General features: G+C 38.3%; 1 protein-coding gene and 1 long non-coding RNA gene across 4 annotated transcripts in view; both read right to left on the bottom strand.

The window, feature by feature from the left end:
- ccser2 (coiled-coil serine rich protein 2) overlaps window positions 1-22,532 on the bottom strand; it is a 350,893-nt gene that overhangs the window by 149,216 nt on the left and 179,145 nt on the right. The gene's annotated exons all lie outside the window — the stretch shown is intronic.
- On the bottom strand, window positions 1,796-18,626 carry LOC116966457. Its single transcript, XR_004410026.1, has 3 exons — window positions 18,477-18,626; window positions 10,014-10,016; window positions 1,796-1,840 (listed from the first exon to the last, which is right to left on the bottom strand). It is a non-coding gene; the product is annotated as an uncharacterized LOC116966457 (long non-coding RNA).

The raw sequence follows: 22,532 nt of genomic DNA, 5'->3' as shown, positions 1-22,532 counted from the left end.
TCACTCAAGTAGTTCAGAATCTTTGGAATGTTCAGTCTCAAAGAACCATGTACGATCCTTTACTACAGTAAAAATTGAGTTTGACAAATTTTAAAAGACTAAAAGAATCCAGCGATCATGGTGATCATGCAGCAAAATAAGCAAACTATGATTGTACCGAATGAAGTGGAAATTTGAGGGCTATATAATCCCCCACACCCAACTCTTCCTCTTGTGACAATGACATAGTCTAGAAAAATAGCCGCTATAAACTTCAATATCAGTCTACATCATTTTTGAATTCTTCACATTGATCATGTTATTTGCACAAAGCTATACATAAATCCTAACTTTACAAATCACTTTACCTAACCAATGAAAAAAACATAATTCTAATTAGAAAGAGAAAAGTGGTAATTTCAATCAACAAAACAGCATCTGGTGTTTATTCCCCACAGTCGTAAATATCATCTGGAACAAGCATTAAGAATTGAGTAATATATAAACCTATTCTAACTCTTAATATTTTGCAGTCATTGAGCACATTAGCAAGCATCTGGTCAATGCAAAATTGTAAAAAGAAATTTTACTATAAATAGTTCATACGTCAGTGAACACTTATTACACTTTTTACTACACTCAGAAGGGAAGAAAGAGTTGCCTATAATTTTCTTTATGCCTATTGCTTCGGCAGTATAATGAATTTTGAAGTACTGTACATCCATTATGTTTATTTTGAAACAATATACAAAAAACTGTCAAATATTTTATTACAAAGCACTGGACCTGGATGTCAAGAGCTCAGCAATGCTCCTCACAACAATCTAAACATCTTCTCTCCCAACTTTGTTAAAATGTTTCACAAAATGATTACATTAAATGTTATTACCCAAATAATGGCGTGAAATTGTATCCAAAAGATTTTACTCTCTCCCTGCTAATATTATGTAACCTCCCAAAGACAGAAAATAGAAATGTTGATTCATATGAATCAATGCTACAGCATGTTCTAAATGGCAATGTGATTTGAAAGATTTATGACCCTCAATTGGAAAATGATTAAGAGCAGCTAAAAACATAACCTGTTTCTAATATAAAAACTTAAGGAAAACAATTGTGAAATACGTTAAGAAACTGACATGGAGGTAAGTTTCTCTATTAAGTACCAATTGGAATTAGCCTATCAATGACATCCAACCAACTATCTCGACAATTGCAGTAGACTTGAAAAGACATGTGTTTATTCTATTCACTGAGAACAATCTCCCAGTAAATTGACACTTATTACACACTGAAACATTTACTTATTTCAGTTATCAGTTAAGCGTTCCTCTGAATTGCTTCAATGCTATATCTTTCTCGAGAACCAAGAAAGGTGACATTGCAGAGGTGTAAGTATGATGCCAGAATCTTGATCAATTCAAACATATTGTTATGAAGGCTTGAAACAAAGAATGCCCTTCAATGAACCACATTATTGGCTAGAATTCTCATATCCACATCACATCTTGTTGGCAATATAAAATGAGAAAAAGAATTTCTGCTCTTCTAAACTTCAGCGAAGACAAGCTTAACCAGTGCAATCTTTAGTCAGGGTGCCGTAATGTTTGGGACACATAGCTTCACAGGCATTTGTAATTGCTCAGGTATGTTTAATCGCCTGCTTAATGCAGGTATAAGAGAGCTCTCAGCACCTCGTCTTTCCTCCAGTGTTTCCATCACCTTTGGAAACTTTAATTGTTGTTTATCAACATGAGGACCAAAGTTGTGCCAATGAAAGTCAAAGAAGCCATTATGAGACTGAGAAACAAGAATAAAACTGTTAGAGACATCAGCCAAACTTTAGGCCTACCAAAATCAACTGTTGGGAACATGATTAAGAAGAAAGAGAGCACTGGTGAGCTTACTAATCGCAAAGTGACTGGCAGGCCAAGGAAGACCTATACAGCTGATGACAGAAGAATTCTCTCTATAATAAAGAAAAATCTCCAAACACGTGTCCGACAGATCAGAAAACTGTTCAGGAGTCATGTGGGGATTTGCTATGACCACTGTCTGCAGAAGACTCCATGAACAGAAATACAGAGGCTACACTGCAAGATGCAAACCACTGGTTAGCCGCAACGATAGGATGGCCGGGTTTGAGTTTGCCAAGAAGTACTTAAAAGAGCAACCACAGTTCTGGGAAAAAGTCTTGTGGACAGATGAGACAAAAAATAACTTATATCAGAGTGATGGCAAGAGCAAAGTATGGATGAGAGAAGGAACTGCCCAAGATCCAAAGTATACCACCTCATCTGTGAAACACGGTGGCGGGGGTGTTATGGCCTAGGCATGATTGGCTGCTGAAGGTCCTGGCTCACTTACCTTCATTGATGATACAACTGCTGATGGTAGGAGCATAATGAATTTTGAAGTGTATAGACACATCCTATCTGCTTAAGTTCAAACAAATGCCTCAAAACCCATTGGCCGGCAGTTCATTCTACAGCAAGACAATGATCCCAAACATACTGCTAAAGCAACAAAGGAGTTTTTCAAAGCTAAAAAATGGTCAATCCTTGAGTGGCCAAGTGAATCACCCGATCTGAACTCAATTGAGCATGCCTTTTATATGCTGAAGAGAAAACTGAAGGGGACTAGCCCCCAAAACAAGCAAAACCTAATGATGTCTGAAATACAGGCCTGGCAGAGCATGACCAGAAAAGACACCCAGCAACTGGTGATGTCCATGAATCGCAGACTTCAAGCTGTCATTGCATGCAAAGGACATGCAACAAAATACTAAATATGACTACTTTCATTTATATGAAATTGCTGTGTCCCAAATATTATGGTGCCCTGAAATATATAAACACAGCTGTAATTTCTACATGGTGAAACCAAAATGTATAAAAATGGCCTTTATTAAAATCTGAAAATGTGCACTTTAACCACATGTGATTTTTTCTATTACAAATCTCAAATTGTGGAGTACAGCGGTAAATAAATAAATGGTGGGTCTTTGTCCCAAACATTATGGAAGGCACTGTATATCCTACTGATTGGCTGATATATCATATCCACGCTTATCATTTAGTTGGAATCATGAAATTATTTTATTTACAACACCGTGGGGGTACCATCATCAATGCTTTGAGGACAAGGCTTTCCTTAAAATATTTATAATAAAAATAAAAACCTTTGAGCAATCTGCAAACAACATACATTCGCGCAAATAAAAAAAAACAATATGCCTGCCACAAAAGCTGACAGGTGTATATATACCTTCACTTGTTAATTCTCCTTTTGCACAATTAATTCAGGCACTCTTAAAACGTTACCAAAGGTAGATTTCACGCCATCTCTCTTTAATTTGTTCAGTCGTCTGAAATTTCTATTGCTCCATTAGCAAGTAAGATCTCATCTGCTTTGTTTCAAAATCCACAAAGATAATTGTTTTATGTTGCTGAATGCAAACCATACTGCTGCACCATTGTAGAATCCGTATTTTAAAACAGTCTAATGAAGTGACGGACCCCTATTGTTTTACTACATTTGCGTATGAACTAATGATCATTTTAGCTTGCTGCTTCAGCACATGACTCAATTTCACATTTTAAATTGCACACTTCAATTAACAAAAGGCACATATCACCAGATTTGCAGTAACACAAGCATTGTGTACAACACAAATAGCTGTCACCTGAATATATTGCTGTATTTTTGCCATCTTTTCTTTTCTCTCATTTTTTCATGAAAATGAACAAAAACTATCCCTAATAAAATACTAAAAAGAAAACAAACAAAAAAAGAATAATTTCATTTCCTGATGTTATGATGGTGAAAATAACAATAATTTCCATTGTTTTTTTTAAACATCATTAAAATCCATTACTTTTGGTTCTTTCTCAAGATTCATCTCAAACTACGTTGACGATGGGGACATCAAAATGTTTTTCTGACACAATATGACAAATTGACTATCAGATTCAGCTGTAAGGGCCAAATCAACAAAATCATGTCTGAATGGGCCACATGTGATTCAGCATTAAGTGTCAACACAAGATCGAAGAATCATGTCAACACTAGATCACAGTTCGAGGAATAGACCTACTTGCCGTCAACTACTGCAGTCTTCCCCTGTGAAACAAAGTCCGACTAAAGTCTCTGAATCCAAATGCAGAGCAGATATTGGTGCCACCTTTAAAGAGTATGAATTCAATTGCTGGGAGAAAAGATAAGAAGGATTAACCAGGGTGTAAATGATCATTGCTTATGTTGGCTGCTTTCCCGTGGCAACATAAAGTTATAGCTGGAAGCAATGAAGGAAGGCTAGTTTGAATGATGGACTTAGCTACATACTCAACTCTCTAATATATTTTCCATTCTTGAATAGAATTGTTGCAAAAGCAAGTTGTAGTGCATCCAATGGTATGCCGTTTAAGGTGCATCTGTGGAAATTTTGTGAGGGTTTTTGGAGATGCCAAGCTACCTTAAACTTCTGAGGAAGTAGAGGCATTGGTGTACTTTATTGGTCATAGCTTCAATGTGGTCCAGGACAAATTATTGGTGACATTTCCACCCAGGATCCTGAAGCTCTTCACCATCTCCACTCACTCATCAATGTTGCCAACTGGGGGCATGTACACCACCTGGTTTCCTGAAGTGAGCGACCAGCTCCTTCATCTTGCTGACAGTGAGAGAAAGATTGTTATCTAGATACAATGTTACTAAGCACGCTGTCTCCTTTCTGTACACTGTCTTGTCATTTTTTGGCATCTGGCCCACTACGGTGGTGTCACCTGCAAACTTGAAAACGGAGTTTGAACAGAATTTGGCCAGAAAATCGTTTGAGTATAGTAAGGGGCTCAGAACATATCCTTCCTCAACAACTTGTGTACAAGCACACTTAAAACTAGCAATTATTATTTGTCAATTTGCTTGAATTACATTTTGTATATGTGTTATATGTGGGATATCAAATCATAAAAAGATTCATCGACTCAGAGAGGGTGATAATTGTTTCAATGCAATTTACATCGCTTAACGATTTCAATTTACACAAGTGGTTCAAATACTAAAAGGAAGAGTTTAGTGCTTATTGCTTGCACTTTATTCAAAAGCTGCCAGCATACTGGGCATGGAACTGTTATGGATTTAAGCATTTACATGATGATTATGACTGTTAAAGCTAATAAATTTGGATACAGTGATACAGCGATTTCCTTGAATTATTTATCCGTGCAATTGCTTTGCTTGATTTAAGACTACAGGATGTCATGGCCAACAAAATTCATATTAGGCATTCACAATTACAGAAATAACATGAAAGAATAATGACTGTAAAGCCAGGCCATGCTATAAAGTACTTGTGAAATATAGTTACTGCTGTAATTTAGAAAGAAAGTTCAAAAATAGTGGTGATCAAATCATCTGTTTAGATGACGTGATTAAATATGGATTTCAGGAGAATGCTAACTCTCACACTCGTTTACAAGTGCAGAGGGATTTTTATTTCACTGCAATGCAAGCACATGAACACAGTCTTACTTCAATGCCTTATTAGAAAAATGGCGAACATAACAATGCAACAGTTCCTCACCACCACACCCAAGCACTGCCCCTCTAACATGCCTCTGTACACCGTTCTGATACAACAGCGCATTAGATAATTTACCCTATTTCAGCTTTTCTCAGTATAATATTCCCCAGTTCCACCCTTCTAAAAAGCATATCTCCTCAGCATTGCCCCTCTCACAGTAGCATGCTCTAGCTGTTACCAGGCAAGGCAGCCCTCGTCCAGAAATTTATTTTAAGGGAATGCAGTTTATCCTTTAATTTTCCAAATATATGCAGTGAGCAGATCAGAAATCCTGCTTCATAACTAGGTAAGCTCAGGTTTTTTTTCTGAAATTAGATATATTATTCTTCAATAGAAGGAGATTATTTTCTCATTTGCCCAGAAATTACTGCAGCTTGACCAATATCATGAAAGTGATGAAGAGTGGTTTAGCAATATTTATATTATATAATTATAATTATATATATTATATAATATATAATTTCTCATTATAAATCTCAAACACTAAGGCATTTATGTTCAATAACTACATTGTGGAGTAACCCTACCATGACCAATTATTTTGAAGTTCGAATCTATAGTTCTCTGAAAGTGGTCCACAGATAGAGATGGGAGTAAAAGAAGGCATGTGCCATGCACACCTTCATAGATTGGGGCACAGAATATAAATGTTGGGGTGTTAGGTTGCAGCTTTACAAAACACTGGTTTGACCGCACTTGCAATGCTATGTGCAGTTCTGTTCTTGGATGTTCTTGCACAGGGGAGGATGCAGAGGTGATTCGGCAGGATGCTGTATGGATTGGAGAACTTTAGTTATAGGAAAAAATTGGCTAGGCTGGGCTTGTTTTCCTTGGCGCAAAGGAAGCTTTGGGATGACCAGTGGTGTGCAAAATTAAATAACCATAGATAGGGTAGATGGTCAGAATCTTTTCCCCGTGTTAAGAGAATCAAAAACAAGATAGCATAGGTTATGGTGAGAGAAAGAACATTTGAGGGGAAAGGCCTTTTCAAAACCTGAGAGCAGATGATATCTCAATCTCACTGTCAGTTGTGGCGGTGGATTCAGATACAATCATTCAGTTACAATCACTCAGTGACATAGACTCTCACTTAAATAGGTAAGGCGTAGAAGGAAACTAATCTACGATGGGCATATGGTACTAGAATGGATAGGTATAAAGGCAGGCATGAACATGGTGGGCCAAAAGGCACATTTCAGTGCTGTGCAAATCAATGACTCTGCCTTTAAGAAAATAAATACGCTGTTTATTTAAATTATGCGAAGATGCCTTATTATATTGATTGGTGTTAAAGATTGTTGCATCATCATCATCATCATCGTTTGAAAACATCAACAGGCACGGTGCCTTACGGTGCACGACAGTGATCGCAAACTACTGAAGTGTGGATGGCCGTTGGCTCGCTAGGAGCTCATTCGCCCCTTGACAGGTTTTGTTTTTGGTCCTGCTGGTGGTCCACAGCCCCCTCCTCACCTGGCAAACCAGGTGGGGGAGACGGTTCAGTCGCCGACTATCTGACCAGGGACCAGGCAGCACGGGATTACATGGTTGCCACTTTCTAAAATATTTCAAGACCTACACTTAGCTTATTATTACTGAAGTGAGTCATATACTCTGATAATGACTCATAGCTAATAACTGTTCAGCAAGAGAATACAATAACAATATTATCCTAAAATGCAGAGTGCTGAATGTGACAAAAACAATATATCAAAGTTGGATAAGGTTTTGTGATTCTTTATTTGTATTCATGAGCTAAAACCTTAACATGATCTATTCATCTTCTCTGCTGACAAAAATGTTATAAAAGGTTATTGCAGCCAATGTAGAGCCACAAGTTTAATACTACTTAAGCACAGTGGCACAGCGGTAGAGTTACTGCCTTACAGCGCCAGAGACCCGGGTACTATCCTGACCACAGGTGCTGTCTATACAGAATTTGTACATTCTCCCCATGACTCTCCAGGATCTCTGGTTTCCTTCCACACTATAAAGACGTACGGGTTTGTAGGTTAATTGGTTTGGTAAAATTATAAATTGTCCCTATCGTGTCAGATGGTAATAGAGTACGGAGATCAGTGGTCGGCACGGACTCGGTGGGCCGAAGGGTCTGTTTCTGCGCTATATCGCTAAACTAAATGTAATGGTAGAACATGCTGTGATTAAACAACACCATGTTAATCAGACCATGAGTTTATTATCTACCTGTGCATCACAGATCTATATATCAATACATGCACACAATTGAATTTAGTCCCAAGCAGAGATGACCAGATTTGTTTAAAAAAATCTGTTCAGTGCCAGTTAGAAGACAGTTTGAAACTACCTTTGCACACAAATAACTGCTGTAGATTCTGGCTCAGCTAATAACTTTAAATCCAATGCCAGTACATTCTTGACAGCCAAAGGTTGGAAGGAATATGGAGCCAAGTTAGCACGATGGAGTCAGCGCACAGATCCACCACGACATCTTTAAATGGTGGAAGATGCTCAAAGAGCTGAGATCACTCCATTTCTGATGCTTTTCATTGCAGTCTTAAAAAGATGTTTATCCACGTCACCTTGTCTTGGCCATTGCTATTTCAATTCAATGTTACTTGCTATTAGCTCTACCAGTCTACAAACCTTCAATAATGACAAATTAGATAATGCACTAAATTAGATCCAATGGATAACTTTCATCTTGCAATTTCTGGTTGAAGTAGAGCAAGGAAGGAAAATGAAATAATAAACTGGAGAAACTTGAAGCTAGGTTCACATATTGTGGTGTGTTATTTTCCAGAATCAATATTTGGGCAATAAGAATGAGAATGGAAATATTTCCTTATTTCTGTACAATTTCAGCATGACTGACCTGAAGTTCTCCGAGAACAGTACATCCAGGCCAGTTACTCCAGTTAAACAACAAATGGACTTGGCTGTATAATATACTAATAATTAAGTGGATTCTGAACTTGTCACTGTATTCAACATTACTTTCATGGAACAGAATGGATGTTTTCATTGCTTTGGTCATTTATACTAACACTTTCAATGACACTAAGCTGGTTCTACACATGGACTTGATCCGAGGAAGATGTTCTATGAACATAAACATTGTTTTCCCAAAGACTTGATATCCCAAAAGGTGATATTCTTGGATGGTTTGTTAATCTGTGATGGGATTCACCATTGCTGGTCTATTACAGGCTGCCTTCCAATGTGTAGACCAGGAAATCCAAGCAGAAAACTCCTTGCCAACAATTGTACAGTACTTTAGTGGTAAGTTCTGCTCTATTCTAAGGTAGGTACAAGGTAGGTACAAGACTGATAACTGATATCACTAAAGCAGAAGCAGAGAAACTCATGCCAGACATCTTTTGTAGCCACTGATTGATAACGAGATCATTTTGCCCCTTGCCACAGATCACTACAACCCATGATTGGTATTATGACAGGTGAAGCACATAGTATCAATGCCAATAGTACCTCTGTAGACTCATCATTTATCATGTAGCAGAAATGCACGGCTTAAACTCAAATTCTCCTTCAGCTGAGCTAAGTGAATTGTAAGCAGAGGGCAGTGATAAATCTCTGCTGTGTGCTTCACAGTGGGAAGGTAGCTTTATAAGGAGGGTCGTGCATTAGAATGATTTATGGAGCCATCAATGTGAACAGCAGGATGGAAAAACTCTCTAAAAAAGGTCACTCCAAAACATTATGAGTATTTGAATAAAAGCTTTAACTTTAAAGATATTAAATATAAAATATATTCTTCTGAGAACTTTGTACTTTTATTCATTTCATCAAATGGAATGCTCATTTATGTCGCCGAGTTTCTCAAGAAATATCCTTCAAGCAAATCACCATATGTGCAAGCATATAAAATGTGAAACCTCAGAATGCTAGAAGTAGTAGCTACAGGTTCATTAATATCTGAAAATAGATTATGTTCGCTTGATGTTTCTATCTTAAAATGACAATAAACTCGGACATAATACTAGTTGGGGCAAGAGGAATTGAGATAGCAATGGAGGCTGGGAAGTATTAAGTGGTGTAAAACAATTAGCAGATCTGGAATCAATAGGAACAGAAGGTAAAGAGTGGAATTACGTAAGGTGGCCAATGGGAACAATAGAGGGACAGGAGAGAAGAGGTGAACAGTAGATTGGAGGGTGAAAGAGGATCCGATGGAAGAAGTGTGCGAGTGATGAATTTACCAGAATGTTGCCCGGATGAGAGGGTATTGGCTATAAAGAGAGATTGGACAGATTTGGATTGGTTTTTTGACCTGATCAAAGTTTATAAAATTATGAGAGGCATAGGCAGGGTTGACAATCAGAACCTTTTCCAAATGTGGAAATGTCAAAGACTAGAAGACATAGCTTTAAAGTCTGAGGGGGAAAGTTTAAAGGTGATTGTGCAGAGTAAGATTGTTGTTTTGCACAGAGATTGGGTGGTGGTTCGGGACATGCTTTCCCATAATGACATCAGTTTAAGATAGAAATTCAATCTTCTGCTTCTTGCTGCACAGGGAAAGTAAGTATGAAATTATGGTATTGTTCAAGTTTCCCAGCTCTCAGGAAGGCTGCCTGGTTAATCTGTCAGGGTTAAATCAAACTCCACACTGACAGCACCAAGGTCAGGATCAAACGCAGGTCTTTGGCGATGTTAGACAGCAGCTCTATCAGCTACACCACCAGGCTACTTCTGGAAGAAATGCGAGTTGTTTTCTAATGGAAGTTCATTTCAATGCTATTAATTGATTTTCTGTTCCTTACAGTTTATAAAGAAAATAATTTTTCTATCTCCTTAAAAATGCTCAGCAACTTGACCTCCATGGTATTCTGCAATGGAGAATTCCACTGGTTCACCAAACTCCGTGAAGATATTTCATTTCATCTCAGTCTTAAATTTCATACTTCATATACAGAGTGTGCTATTCCTTGTTTTTAGGCACTCCAATGAAGGAAAACAACTTCCTCCCATCTAGTCAAACCGATCTCTCCTTGTAGGACTGTCCTAACATCTCAGGAATCAGTCTGGTGAACCTTTATTGCCTTTCAAAGATGAGGAGACTCAAACTAGTCAGAATACTCCGCTGTGGTCTCACCAAGACACTGTAAAATGCAGTAAGACATTCCTGCTCCTGGATTCAAAACCGTTTGCAATATACTATCGTCTAACATACTATTTACCTCAACTGCTTGCACTGCTTGCATATTTGTTTTCAATGGTACTGTAAAGGACACATAGATCCTATTTCTCCATCTCTTCACCAGTTAGGTTATGCTCAGGTGTTCTGTTTTGTTACCAAAGTGGATAACTTCGCATTTATCCTCATCATACTACATCAGCCTAATACTTATCTACTCACTCAATATGTTTCAATCACCTAAAGCCTCTTTGCCACCATTTTCATGTTTTCAGAAAACTTTGAAATCCTACATTCATATATATCCCCCATCCAAATATTGTGATTAGCTGAATCCGCAGCACAAATTCCTACAGTACTCATCTAGTCACTATCTGCCACCCTGAAAAAGCCCCATTCTGTCAACCAATCCTCAATCCTCAATCCTTGCCAGTATATTACTCCGATTATTATGTGCTTTAATTCTGCAAAATAATCTTTTAAGTGGGATTTTATTAAATACCCTCTGAAAATGCAATACACCACATCCCTTATCTATTCCGCCAGTTACGACTTCTCACATTTCAAATATTACATCCCAACAAATCACAAATAGCTGAGCAAAAAGAGCCCGTTAATTTGGGCTGCTTTTTCTAAGCTTCATTAAATTACCTTCTTCCCAGAATGAAAGCTAGAGATTTACAAGCAGTACCTATTCCGCAGAAAACTATTGTAACAGCTGTATTGAGAATAAACTAATTGAGAAATGAGATGAGGTGGTCATTTCCTTCAGGGGGATAGTTGGTAATGGCCTTAAAAACTCAGATCAGTTCATCTCCAAAGCCAACATTAGCATAACGTTCCACTTCATCCATAGGCATCCCCTTGTTAAAGTATATTACATTTCAGCTTATATCTCACGTAGAATGAAGGGATAATTCTTTCAACTTTTTTATTCAAATCATTCTATACAAATTCCTTGCTAAAGATAATCCAATGCATGAATGTATTCACAGTCAATACAGATTTGTTCCAGTTTATTCACTATAATTTAGCCATATACTCATTTATTAGCAAGGGGGATAATCAGCCCAATCAAATCACTGGAAACATAATTCAAAGCATTTTATGTCTATCATTGTTTCTTTCATCTACCAGCCCACAGGTTGAGAAGAAATGTTTTAAATCACATTTTTTTACAATAACATGATTAAAGCGTGTGTCTTCATTGAGATTAGCTGTCCAAACCTCACTCAGAAGCTTGGTGAGTGCTTCTGGCCATGAAATGTGGCTCTATCATACTGTGGGGATGTTCAACTACTATCCTCTCCCTTCATTGTAGAGCTGAAGCTCCTCCTAAATTAGCATTTCTGACTGGTTTCCTAAATATAACAAGCTACAGACTGCTCCAAGCTCATTAACTGCTGGGTGAAGAGTCCTCGAGAGTTGTGTTTAATTACACCACCTATTTGTGTTTACTGAAACAATAATTTAAAGAAATCAGTTAAACTAATCGCAATGTCGTCAAGTTTTAAATTCCCACAGAAAAAAAATAATGTATCCTGGCTCTAAAACCAGAAGGGAATGATAATTCAATGTCAAGACATTGCAGGCAGTCTCCTGCTTTAAAGTGTTTTGTTAATAAACTCTGCAACATGGTTGATTCATCGATACAGTGGCCTTTCAGTTCAGCTTACTGCAGTTTTTTTTTCTATTGTGATGCATGCAAAATCTATTCCAAGATGCTGGAAAATTTCATCAGTAGGGAAAAGGCACAAACTTCAAGTCGTTGACCGTTTCCTAATGCCCCTGTCGCACTTCGGAAACTTGAACGGAAACCTCTGGAGACTTTGCGCGCCACCCAAGGTTTCCATGCGGTTCTCGGAGGTTTTTGTCAGTCTCCCTACCTGCTTCAACTACCTGCAACCTCCGGCAACCACCTGCAACCTCCGGGAACCGCACGGAAACCTTGGGTGGGGCGCAAAGTCTCCAGAGGTTTCCGTTCAGGTTTCCTAAGTGGGACAGGGGCATAACGCTCCCATTAAACATCAACATGATAAAACAGTATCAGCAACTGACTCTGAGTATTGCCTTCTGGAGGTATTTGTAAATAAAGTTTGAATGTCATCAGCATTACCACATCCATAAATCTTCAACAGGTCCCAGAATATCTTAAGCAATACATTTATAAAGTGATATCACGTCATAACTAAATAGACAAGGAATTTAACAATTATAATCATTAAACATGTGCAAATTCTAGTCGGATTCTTAGTTATAACTAATATTACCCTCATCATTTCGTAAAACTGATTCGATTTTTTTTTACATAATTCCCGTAAACTTGCATTACCATTAACCGAGAGAATAATCTGTGATGTTATAGCAAACAATATGATTTGTGATGGGCCTGATGACATTCTCATTTACTCATGTTTGAATGTTCAAATATCTGCACTCAGTAATTACAATCTCTACCTCACTGGAATTATAACTAGACTTTGAGTCAGAAACAAGCTAAAAAATATTTAAAGTGTATTGCAAAGCACAACACAATAAATAGTTTGTATTCTTCAATATACTCTCAGTGATCAGCCTATATTCTCAAACAAATTAGCTAAATTAAGTCAAGTAAGTCTAGTGAATAAACGCCAATGGGGGGATATTTCTGCTGGCTGGAAGGTGGAGATCAATCATGTCTGCAACAAGACATATCTGTAGGTTCCTCAGGACAATTTCCTAGCATAATGACATTGGATTCAGGACTCTTCTATTTGTCATAAGGTCAGAATTAGTGATAAAAATCAATTTCTTAAGTTTGGTATTCACTCCTCATCTAATGTAATAATTGCTGCCACAAGCAACAATTCATAGACACCACCATCACTTGCAAGATTTAGCACAGCAACTTACCATGGTCACTTTGATGCCCTGACCATCAACGTTAGCCAACTTGCAAGACTAGGTTAAGACCATTATATTCAAAAGAACAAAGGACTTTCTTTTATAATTAGAAATAAGGAACTGCAGATGCTGGGTTACAAAAAAGGGCACAAAGTGCTGGAGTAACTCAGAGGGTCAGGCACCATCCCTGGAGACAATGAATAGGTGATGTTTCGGGTCATGACGAAGAAGGGTCTAACCCAAAACATTACCTATCCATTTTCTCCAGAGATGCTGCCTGACCCATTGAATTATTCCAGCTCATTTGTATAAACCAGCATCTGCAGTTCCTTCTTATTACAAGAATCAGATTAGTAACTTGTTTCCATGCATATAACAATCAATGTGGCTGCCTAGGCCATCAATCTACTAGAACAACATCAGAAAAAGAAGTCAGTCTACAAAATAACAGATGTAGTTGGAAAATGAGTAGTCTTTCCATCCAGCAATCGTCCTCACATATCTTTAATATTTTTAATCAAAAATCATTTTTCTTAAACAATTTTCATTTACCATTTTCCTGCAATCACTAACTGTTTAAAGAATGTTTAAACAGCTGTGAGTGATCATTATAAGATTATTTATTTGAACAAAGTTGGTTAATTTGCAATGAGCAGGTTAAAATCTGAGATGCATTCCATCTTCTAATTAGTTTTACTGACTGGCTGATTTGCTATAGCATCACTCCTCGGTATATTCAGATCATATTCCAGATTAACGTTCTATTTAACTTTGCGTCTTTAATGTAACTGCTGAAATGCCTCCTTTGAGAAAGAGGTCCAAATAGTTACTTCCAAAAGTTAATCAGAGTTTAATTGCCGAAGAAATTATGTATATCTAAAACTTCTGACCATTGGAGACGGGTTAAATCATCAAAGTGAATCAAAATCAACACAAAATAGGTTGCTATAAGGCAAGTCACGGTGGCGTAGCGGTAGAGTTGCTGCCTTACAGCAAATGCAGAGCCGGAGACCCGGGTTCGATCCCGATTATGGGTGCTGCGTGTACGGAGTTTGTACGTTCTCTCCATGACCTGTGTGAGTTTTCTCCGAGATCTTAGGTTTCTTCCCACATTCCAAAGACTTACAGGTTTGTAGGTTAATTGGCTTGAGAAATGTAAAAATTGTCCCTAGTGGGTGTAGGATAGTGGCAATGTGCGGGGATCGCTGGTAGGCGAGGACCTGGTGGACCGAAGGGCATGTTTCCGTGCTGTATCTCTAACTAAACTAAACAAAACTATAAAACATAAATCCTGGAAATATGCAGATCAAACAGCATCTGTGACAAAAAAATAGGTTGTACTTCAGCTCAATAATTATTTATCTGTATTTTCCTTTTATGCTTTGACCTTTTCCATTGGCAATGCAAACTTAACAGATTAAAATTCATGTAATGCAACATATTAATGTCAACACAAAATTGAAATAGCTTGCCTGACCCATAATAAGCAAACCAAAAACACAAAGAATTAAGGCAGGATATGCTAGAAATTGACTTTAGGTCAACCACAGTTCTAAAGTGAGACAAAAAAAACTCATGCCTTTCAGTGGTATAGCTTTCATCGTAGCTAAACATAAGAGAAGTTGACTAATTCAGCAGCTCTTACAACCTCAGAAAATGTCAGGTGGAATAGGCTGATGGTGTGAAAATCAGTAATCAGCCAGGTGGATCAAGAATAAAGGTGGGCCACATAAAATGAGAAGGCATGAGGAATAGGGGGACGTTAATTGTAGACACAAGTTCAGACACTGGAGTTCCCCAAATCTTAACTATAGCTGATTTGTGAAGCTATTTACCAGTAGCAGTAAATAAATAGTTGGTTTCAACTTCTGCCTTGTTCCTTGCATGCTATTGGCATTGAGGGTGAAGGAGCAAGGGGAAAGAGGTTTGCGAGGACACTTTGTAATAATTTCAAAATCTGTCTGAGACCACAAATAGTTTGTACTGCCTCAGTGGAAAATTGCCCAAGTTAAGTGCCTGTCCCATTTGGGCGACCTAATCCGCGAGTTCCGGCGAGTTTGTCCTCGATTCATACTCGCAGCATGGTTGACACGATGTCGTAGGTCTTCGTAACTCTCCTTCGTGCTCGAGAGTGGTCTCCGCGTACTCGAGGCCTCAACTAGGTCGCGGCGTTTTTTGCAATATGTTAAAAAATGCCCATGAGTGAAATAAGGTCGCCATGGAAAAAATCTATACTTTTTTTACTCGTAGGTTTAGTAGGTCGCCATGTTAGTCGTAAATAATCGAGTGTAGTCGAAGGATGTCGAAGGTAGTCATAGATAGTCTTCATCATAGTCGAAGGGAGGTTGAAGGAGATCGAAGGAGGTCATCTTCACTCTCCACTATTCGGTGTCCAATTTTCCCAAAGTTAGTCGTAACTAGTCGTACCTAGTCGAAGCTGGTCTTCAACGTAGTCGAGGGAGGTCTTGTACATAGTCGAAGGAGGTCTTCAACATGTCATTTTTTCAAACTCTTCTAAACTCGCCAATTAGGTCGCCCAAATGGGACAGCCCCTTTAAATGGTTATGTGTTCAAGATACAATTAGAAACATAGACATAGAAACATAGAAATTAGGTGCAGGAGTAGGCCATTCGGCCCTTCGAGCCTGCACCGCCATTCAATATGATCATGGCTGATCATCCAACTCAGTATCCCGTACCTGCCTTCTCTCCATACCCTCTGATCCCCTTAGCCACAAGGGCCACATCTAACTCCCTCTTAGCCAATGAACTGGCCTCGACTACCCTCTGTGGCAGGGAGTTCCAGAGATTCACCACTCTCTGTGTGAAAAAAGTTCTTCTCATCTCGGTTTTAAAGGATTTCCCCCTTATCCTTAAGCTGTGACCCCTTGTCCTGGACTTCCCCAACATCGGGAGCAATCTTCCTGCATCTAGCCTGTCCAACCCCTTAAGAATTTTGTAAGTTTCTATAAGATCCCCTCTCAATCTCCTAAATTCTAGAGAGTATAAACCAAGTCTATCCAGTCTTTCTTCATAAGACAGTCCTGACATCCCAGGAATCAGTCTGGTGAACCTTCTCTGCACTCCCTCTATGGCAATAATGTCCTTCCTCAGATTTGGAGGCCAAAACTGTACGCAATACTCCAGGTGTGGTCTCACCAAGACCCTGTACAACTGCAGTAGAACCTCCCTGCTCCTGTACTCAAATCCTTTTGCTATGAAAGCTAACATACCATTCGCTTTCTTCACTGCCTGCTGCACCTGCATGCCCACTTTCAATGACTGGTGTACCATGACACCCAGGTCTCGCTGCATCTCCCCTTTTCCTAGTCGGTCACCATTTAGATAATAAACTTCAAAGACATGAGTACAAAGATGAATACTGGTACACTTTTACAGAACCAAGGAGCTGCTGCAAACCCAGGACTACATTTCAGATTTGATGATAAGCAAGCACTTTGGGCTCTTGTAGCTCAATTTTTTTTAATGCTCTCCATCAATATCGCTAAAAGAGTATCACATGACCAGTTGAGAGATCTTGCTGTGTGAAACAGACTTCCAGCAACCATAAAATGTGTCACAATCTCTTGAAAGGTACAATTTAAATCAAAATCCTTTTTTATGCAGTTCACGGACCCAATGACGCCACCAAGTAAAAAATGATTTATAAGATGTCCTTTGATTTTTCTTTTTGTACAGAACTTTTACTTTGAGAATTGTCTACCTTCAGAAAGTGAATTAACTGAACCATTGCACATTTTTTATCTTATCGTACTCAACGTTACATGTCGCTGAACTGTTTAAACATTGCCTAGCGATGCCTTCTACTCGACACAACGAGTATGATACTTAACATCATCTCAATAACGAATATGTTTGACAGGACATAGAGAGAAGAAGCATAAGAAATATGTTTTGGTTAATAGAAATTTCACACGTCAACATCATTGTGTGTTTTGATGCACTCTTAAATGTCACTATTTTAATGTATTTTTAACATTTTACTGCAGTCAACGCTTATTAATCTGTGCTTGATTAACCTTGGTTCTTTAAATTATGACAAATATGACATTACACTCTGCTTACTGAATCTTTCTCATTTTGTGCACCAATGTACGAATATACAGTCCTAATAAAGCAGCACAATACGCTAATGATGTCACGTCATCAATCCTTCCTCGTGATTTCTCTGGATGGCTGACTATCCTCAAGGGATACAATATGGACATATTCACTACCTTAATTAAATGGATTTTCGTGACTTAATTAGAATACCAACTAAGCAAATCAGCTATAGAGATGACTTTTATCTAACCGAATTGTATGCCCACTATAATTGCAAATTGGTTAACCCTCTGATTCCAGGGAGTTAAAAGTCCTCCATTGAAAGATTCCAATTAGATATAGACTCCATATTCCAGAGGTGGTGGGGCTCACCTGACTTCTTTTAGAAGTGCATCAGAAGTAGATCAAATAACTAAATTAAATATACTTTTGTACAAGTGTATCCAAAACATTTTAAGACCCATCAATGGCAGCATAGTGGTATAGAGGTAGAGGTACAATGTTACAGTGACAGGGACCCAGGTTCGATCCTGACCATGGATGCTGTCTGTACAGAGTTTGTATGTTCTCCCCGTGACTTGCATGGACCTTTCCAGATCTTTGGTTCCCTCCCACACTTCAAGGATGTATAGGTTTGTAGATTAATTGGCATAAATGTAAAAAATTGTTCCTCATGTGTGTAAGGAAGTGTTAATGTGCAGGGATCGCCGGTTGGTGCAGACTCGGTGGGCCAAAGGGTCTGTTTCCTTGTTGTATCTCTAAACTAAACTAAAGTGACCAAACAACCTTATCCATTCTAGTCAGTAGGCCTATAAGCAATATGCTTTGAACTTTGGAACATCAATAAGAAGAAAGAGACCACTGGTGAGCTTACCAATCGCAAAGGGACAGGCAGGCAAAGGAAGACCTCCACAGCTGATAACAGAAGAATTCTCTCTATAATAAAGAAAAATCCCCAAACACCTGTCCGACAGATCAGGAGTCAGGTACACAAAAATGCTGGAGAAACTCAGCGGGTGAAGCAGCATCTATGGAGCGAAGGAAATATGCAACGTTTCAGGCCGAAACCCTTCTTCAGGAGTCAGGAGTCAGGTGTGGATTTGTCAATGAGCCGCAAAAATAGGATGGCCAGGTTACAGTTTGCCAAGAAATACTTAAAAGAGCAACCATAGTTCCGGAAAAAGGTCTTGTGGACAGATGAGGCGAAGATTAACATATCAGAGTGATGGAAAGAACAAGGTATAGAGGAGAGAAGGAACTGCCCAAGATCCAAAGCATACCACTTAATATGTGAAACACGGTGGTCGGTGGCCTGGGCATGTATGGCTGCTGAAGGTACTGGCTCACTTATCTTCATTGATGATACAACTGCTGATGGTAGTAGCATGGCCTGGCAGAGCATCACCAGAGAAGATACCCTGGTGATGTCTGTGAATCACAAACTTCAAGCAGTCATTGCATGCAAAGATCTGCAACAAAATACTAAACATGACTACTTTCATTTACATGACATTGCTGTGTCCCAAACATTAAGGTGCCCTTAAATGAGGGGGATAATGCATAAACACTGCTGTAATTGCCACATGGTGAACCCAAAATGTATAAAAATGGTCTTTATTAAAATCTGACAATGTGCATTTTAACCACATGTGATTTTTTCTATTACAAATCTCAAATTGTGGAGTGCAGAGGCAGATAAATAAATGATGGGTCTTTGTCCCAAACATTATGGAGGGCTCTGTATAACCTAAGTGATAATGGTATTTACAACCCATTTATACACTGTATCTAAGACTCATTTATCTTACTCTGTACATGAAACAGCAGGAGTATTTACATCTCAGTGTCATGCAGTTCAAAGCAAATTCCCCAAATGACAAAAAGATTTTACCAATCTTTTATAGCCAAAGTACACTGACTAATTTATAGATGAAATTATACACCATCATTTGGAATTAACAAGTCTTCAATATTTCCTGTTAGAGATGATTTGCCTTAAAAGACATCAATATTTCAAGTGCACGAAAGGGCACAACATGCCTTGATTCATCCTTTCTCCTGGTCTGTCTATATTTCCTGGATGTCCCTCTGTATTCTCTTCACAACTCTCACTGCTCTCATGGCACAACTTTGTATCATAAGCAAACTTTGATATGTTCCACGTTGTCCCTTCAACCACATCCTTGATATAGAATGTGAACTGCTGGGATGCAAAGTTAATCCCCATTGCACTGCACTACAACGAGCTCACTCAGCCCAAAATTGTCTAATTTCATTCTGTTCATTAATTATTTCTCTACACCAGTATGTAACCACAAATCCCATGTGCTCTAATTTTCTTTAATTATCTCATCAAGAAGTTTGTTGAAGGTTTTCTGAAAATCTTAATGTATTATATCCACTGTCCCTATCAACTCTGCTCATTACAATCTCAAAATTCAAACATATTTTTCAACCTTGATTTGCCTTTCATAAATCTTTACTAACTTTGCCCAATTCTGTTACAATTATAAAGTCCCCTTCAATCATCATCTTAACAATGAATTCTGACCTGGAGAAGGGTCTCAGCCCAAAACGTCACCTATTCCTTTTCTCCAGAGATGCTGCCTGACCCGCTGAGTTACTCCAGTTTTCTGTGCATATTTTCTAATTCAATTATGTATTCGCTTATATTTACGAATGCCCATGAGAATGCTGAACTGAGTCAACTTCCTTAATGAATTTCATATGAATTTCAATTGTTTACAAATACTATCAATTAATCTAACACCAGTTTTATTGTTTTTAATAAATTATTTAATGAGTGAAACACTTGATGAAACAAAATATGTAATTTGTAAACAAACTGGAATAACATACTGGTTGCAATCATATTGCCTATTAACAAGATTCTGCAGTGCAATTTTTGGCTAAAGACCAGGAACTGGTTTCTTTTGGATTGTACACAATTTCCCTTTCACCAATCTGAATACATTGTACAAAACATATTTCATTTGTCACCCTTTTCCCAGAGATACACATTCATTCAATATTTTACCATCACAAGCGTTTTATGTACTCAGACACGTCATTTCTTTCACAGCACTCTATCAATGATTAGTTCCTTCGCAGCAAGATTAATCCCAGTTTTTCATCAACATTCCCATATGTTAGGTTTTAAGGCATTAGTCTAATCTGTTCAAAGGGACCAGATTTAGTCCAGATTCCACATGAATACTCAATACCAGGGTTTTTATTTTTATTTCACAGATTTAGCAGACAGGAAATGTTAATAAATTAATCAGTCATTTTACACTAAACACGTTGTTACACATATGTTGCCTGTGATTTATTTTGATTTGAATTACGTTGTAACAAGGGCTCTTTACCAAGAAATGAGAGAGCTCTTTGATTCTGGATCAAGAGCTGTTTGCCATTTTGGATTACTAATGAAATGAGTGAGTTAATAATTCAGCAAATGTGAGTGAAGCAAATTATTTAATATTTTCCCACTGTACCCTGTATCATGTGAATCCAGTAGAGTTACCCTTTTATACATTTTCCCCAACACCGATTGTATTTATTTGTTCAATTATCAGGTTGTCTGGAAAGACAGCATTGAATAAGTATTGCAGTTATCCCAACTTTAAGTCAAGAGTCAAAAATCAAGAGTGTTTTATTGTCATGTGTCCCAGATGGGACAAAGAAATTCTTACTTGCTGCAGCACAACAGAATACATAAACATACTACATAACGGGTGAAGAAAAAAAGTTTAGTGTGTATATATACACATGCACACATACTCAATAAATAAACAAATATAGTGCCATAATAATAATAGTCTGTTATAGTTCAGAGCTTATTTGCTGTTGTATTAAATAGCCTGATGGCTGTAGGGAAGAAGCTGTTCCTGAACCTGGTCGTTACAGTTTTCAGGCTCCTGTACCTTCTTCCCGATGGCAATGGTAAAATGAGTGTGTGGCCAGGATTGTGTGGATCTTTGATAATGCTGGCCACCTTTCTGAGGTGGATCCCCTCGATGGTGGGGAGGTCAGAGCCAGTGATGGACTGGGCAGTGGTCACAACATTTTGCAGTCTTTTCCGCTCCTGGATGTTCAAGTTGCCAAACCAAGCCACGATGCAGCCAGTCAGTATGCTCTCTACTGTGCACCTGTAGAAGTTCAAGATAATCCTCCTTGACATACTGACTCTCCGTAATCTTCTCAGGAAGTAGAAGCCTGATGTGCCTTCTTTATGATTACATCAGTGTGCTGGGTCCAGGAAAGATTTTCATAAATATGCACACCCAGGAATTTGAAGGTTTTGACCCTCTCCACCATTATCCCATTGATATAAACAGGGTTATGGGCCCTCATCCTTCCCCTTCCAAAGTCCACAATCAGTTCCTTGGTTTTACTGGTGTTGAGAGCCAGGTTGTTGTGCTGGCACCATTTAGTCAATGGGTCGACGATCTCACTTCTATACTCTGATTCATCGCCATCTGTAATTTGTCCAACAACAGTGGTGTCGTCAGCGAACTTGATGATGGAGTTCGCCCTATGTCCGGCTACACAGTCATGAGTATAAAGCAGGGGGCTGAGCACGCAGCCTTGAGGAGCTCCCGTACTGATTGTTTAAGCAGATGGAAAGCTTATTGTAGATATTTCAAAATGATACACAATGGTACAACTAAAAATTGCCTTGCTACTATCTATTTCTCAAAGACCGCTTTGCTTTTTTTTCAGACAGTTTCTATGAAGGGCAATTACAGACTGGGCTAATTGCATTTACATTTTTCATGTTCATATGGGTTGTGTCCTTTGAATCTATAGTAAAATGTTAATAAACAGAACACAACCTGTTACATTACAGGTTGTATTGTGCATAGATCAGATCTGGCTTATTCA

This window comes from Amblyraja radiata, chromosome 37 (assembly GCF_010909765.2).
Source record: "Amblyraja radiata isolate CabotCenter1 chromosome 37, sAmbRad1.1.pri, whole genome shotgun sequence".
Classification (NCBI taxonomy): domain Eukaryota; kingdom Metazoa; phylum Chordata; class Chondrichthyes; order Rajiformes; family Rajidae; genus Amblyraja; species Amblyraja radiata.
Note: the sequence above shows the minus strand (reverse complement) of the source record. Positions and strands in the feature narration are given on the sequence as shown.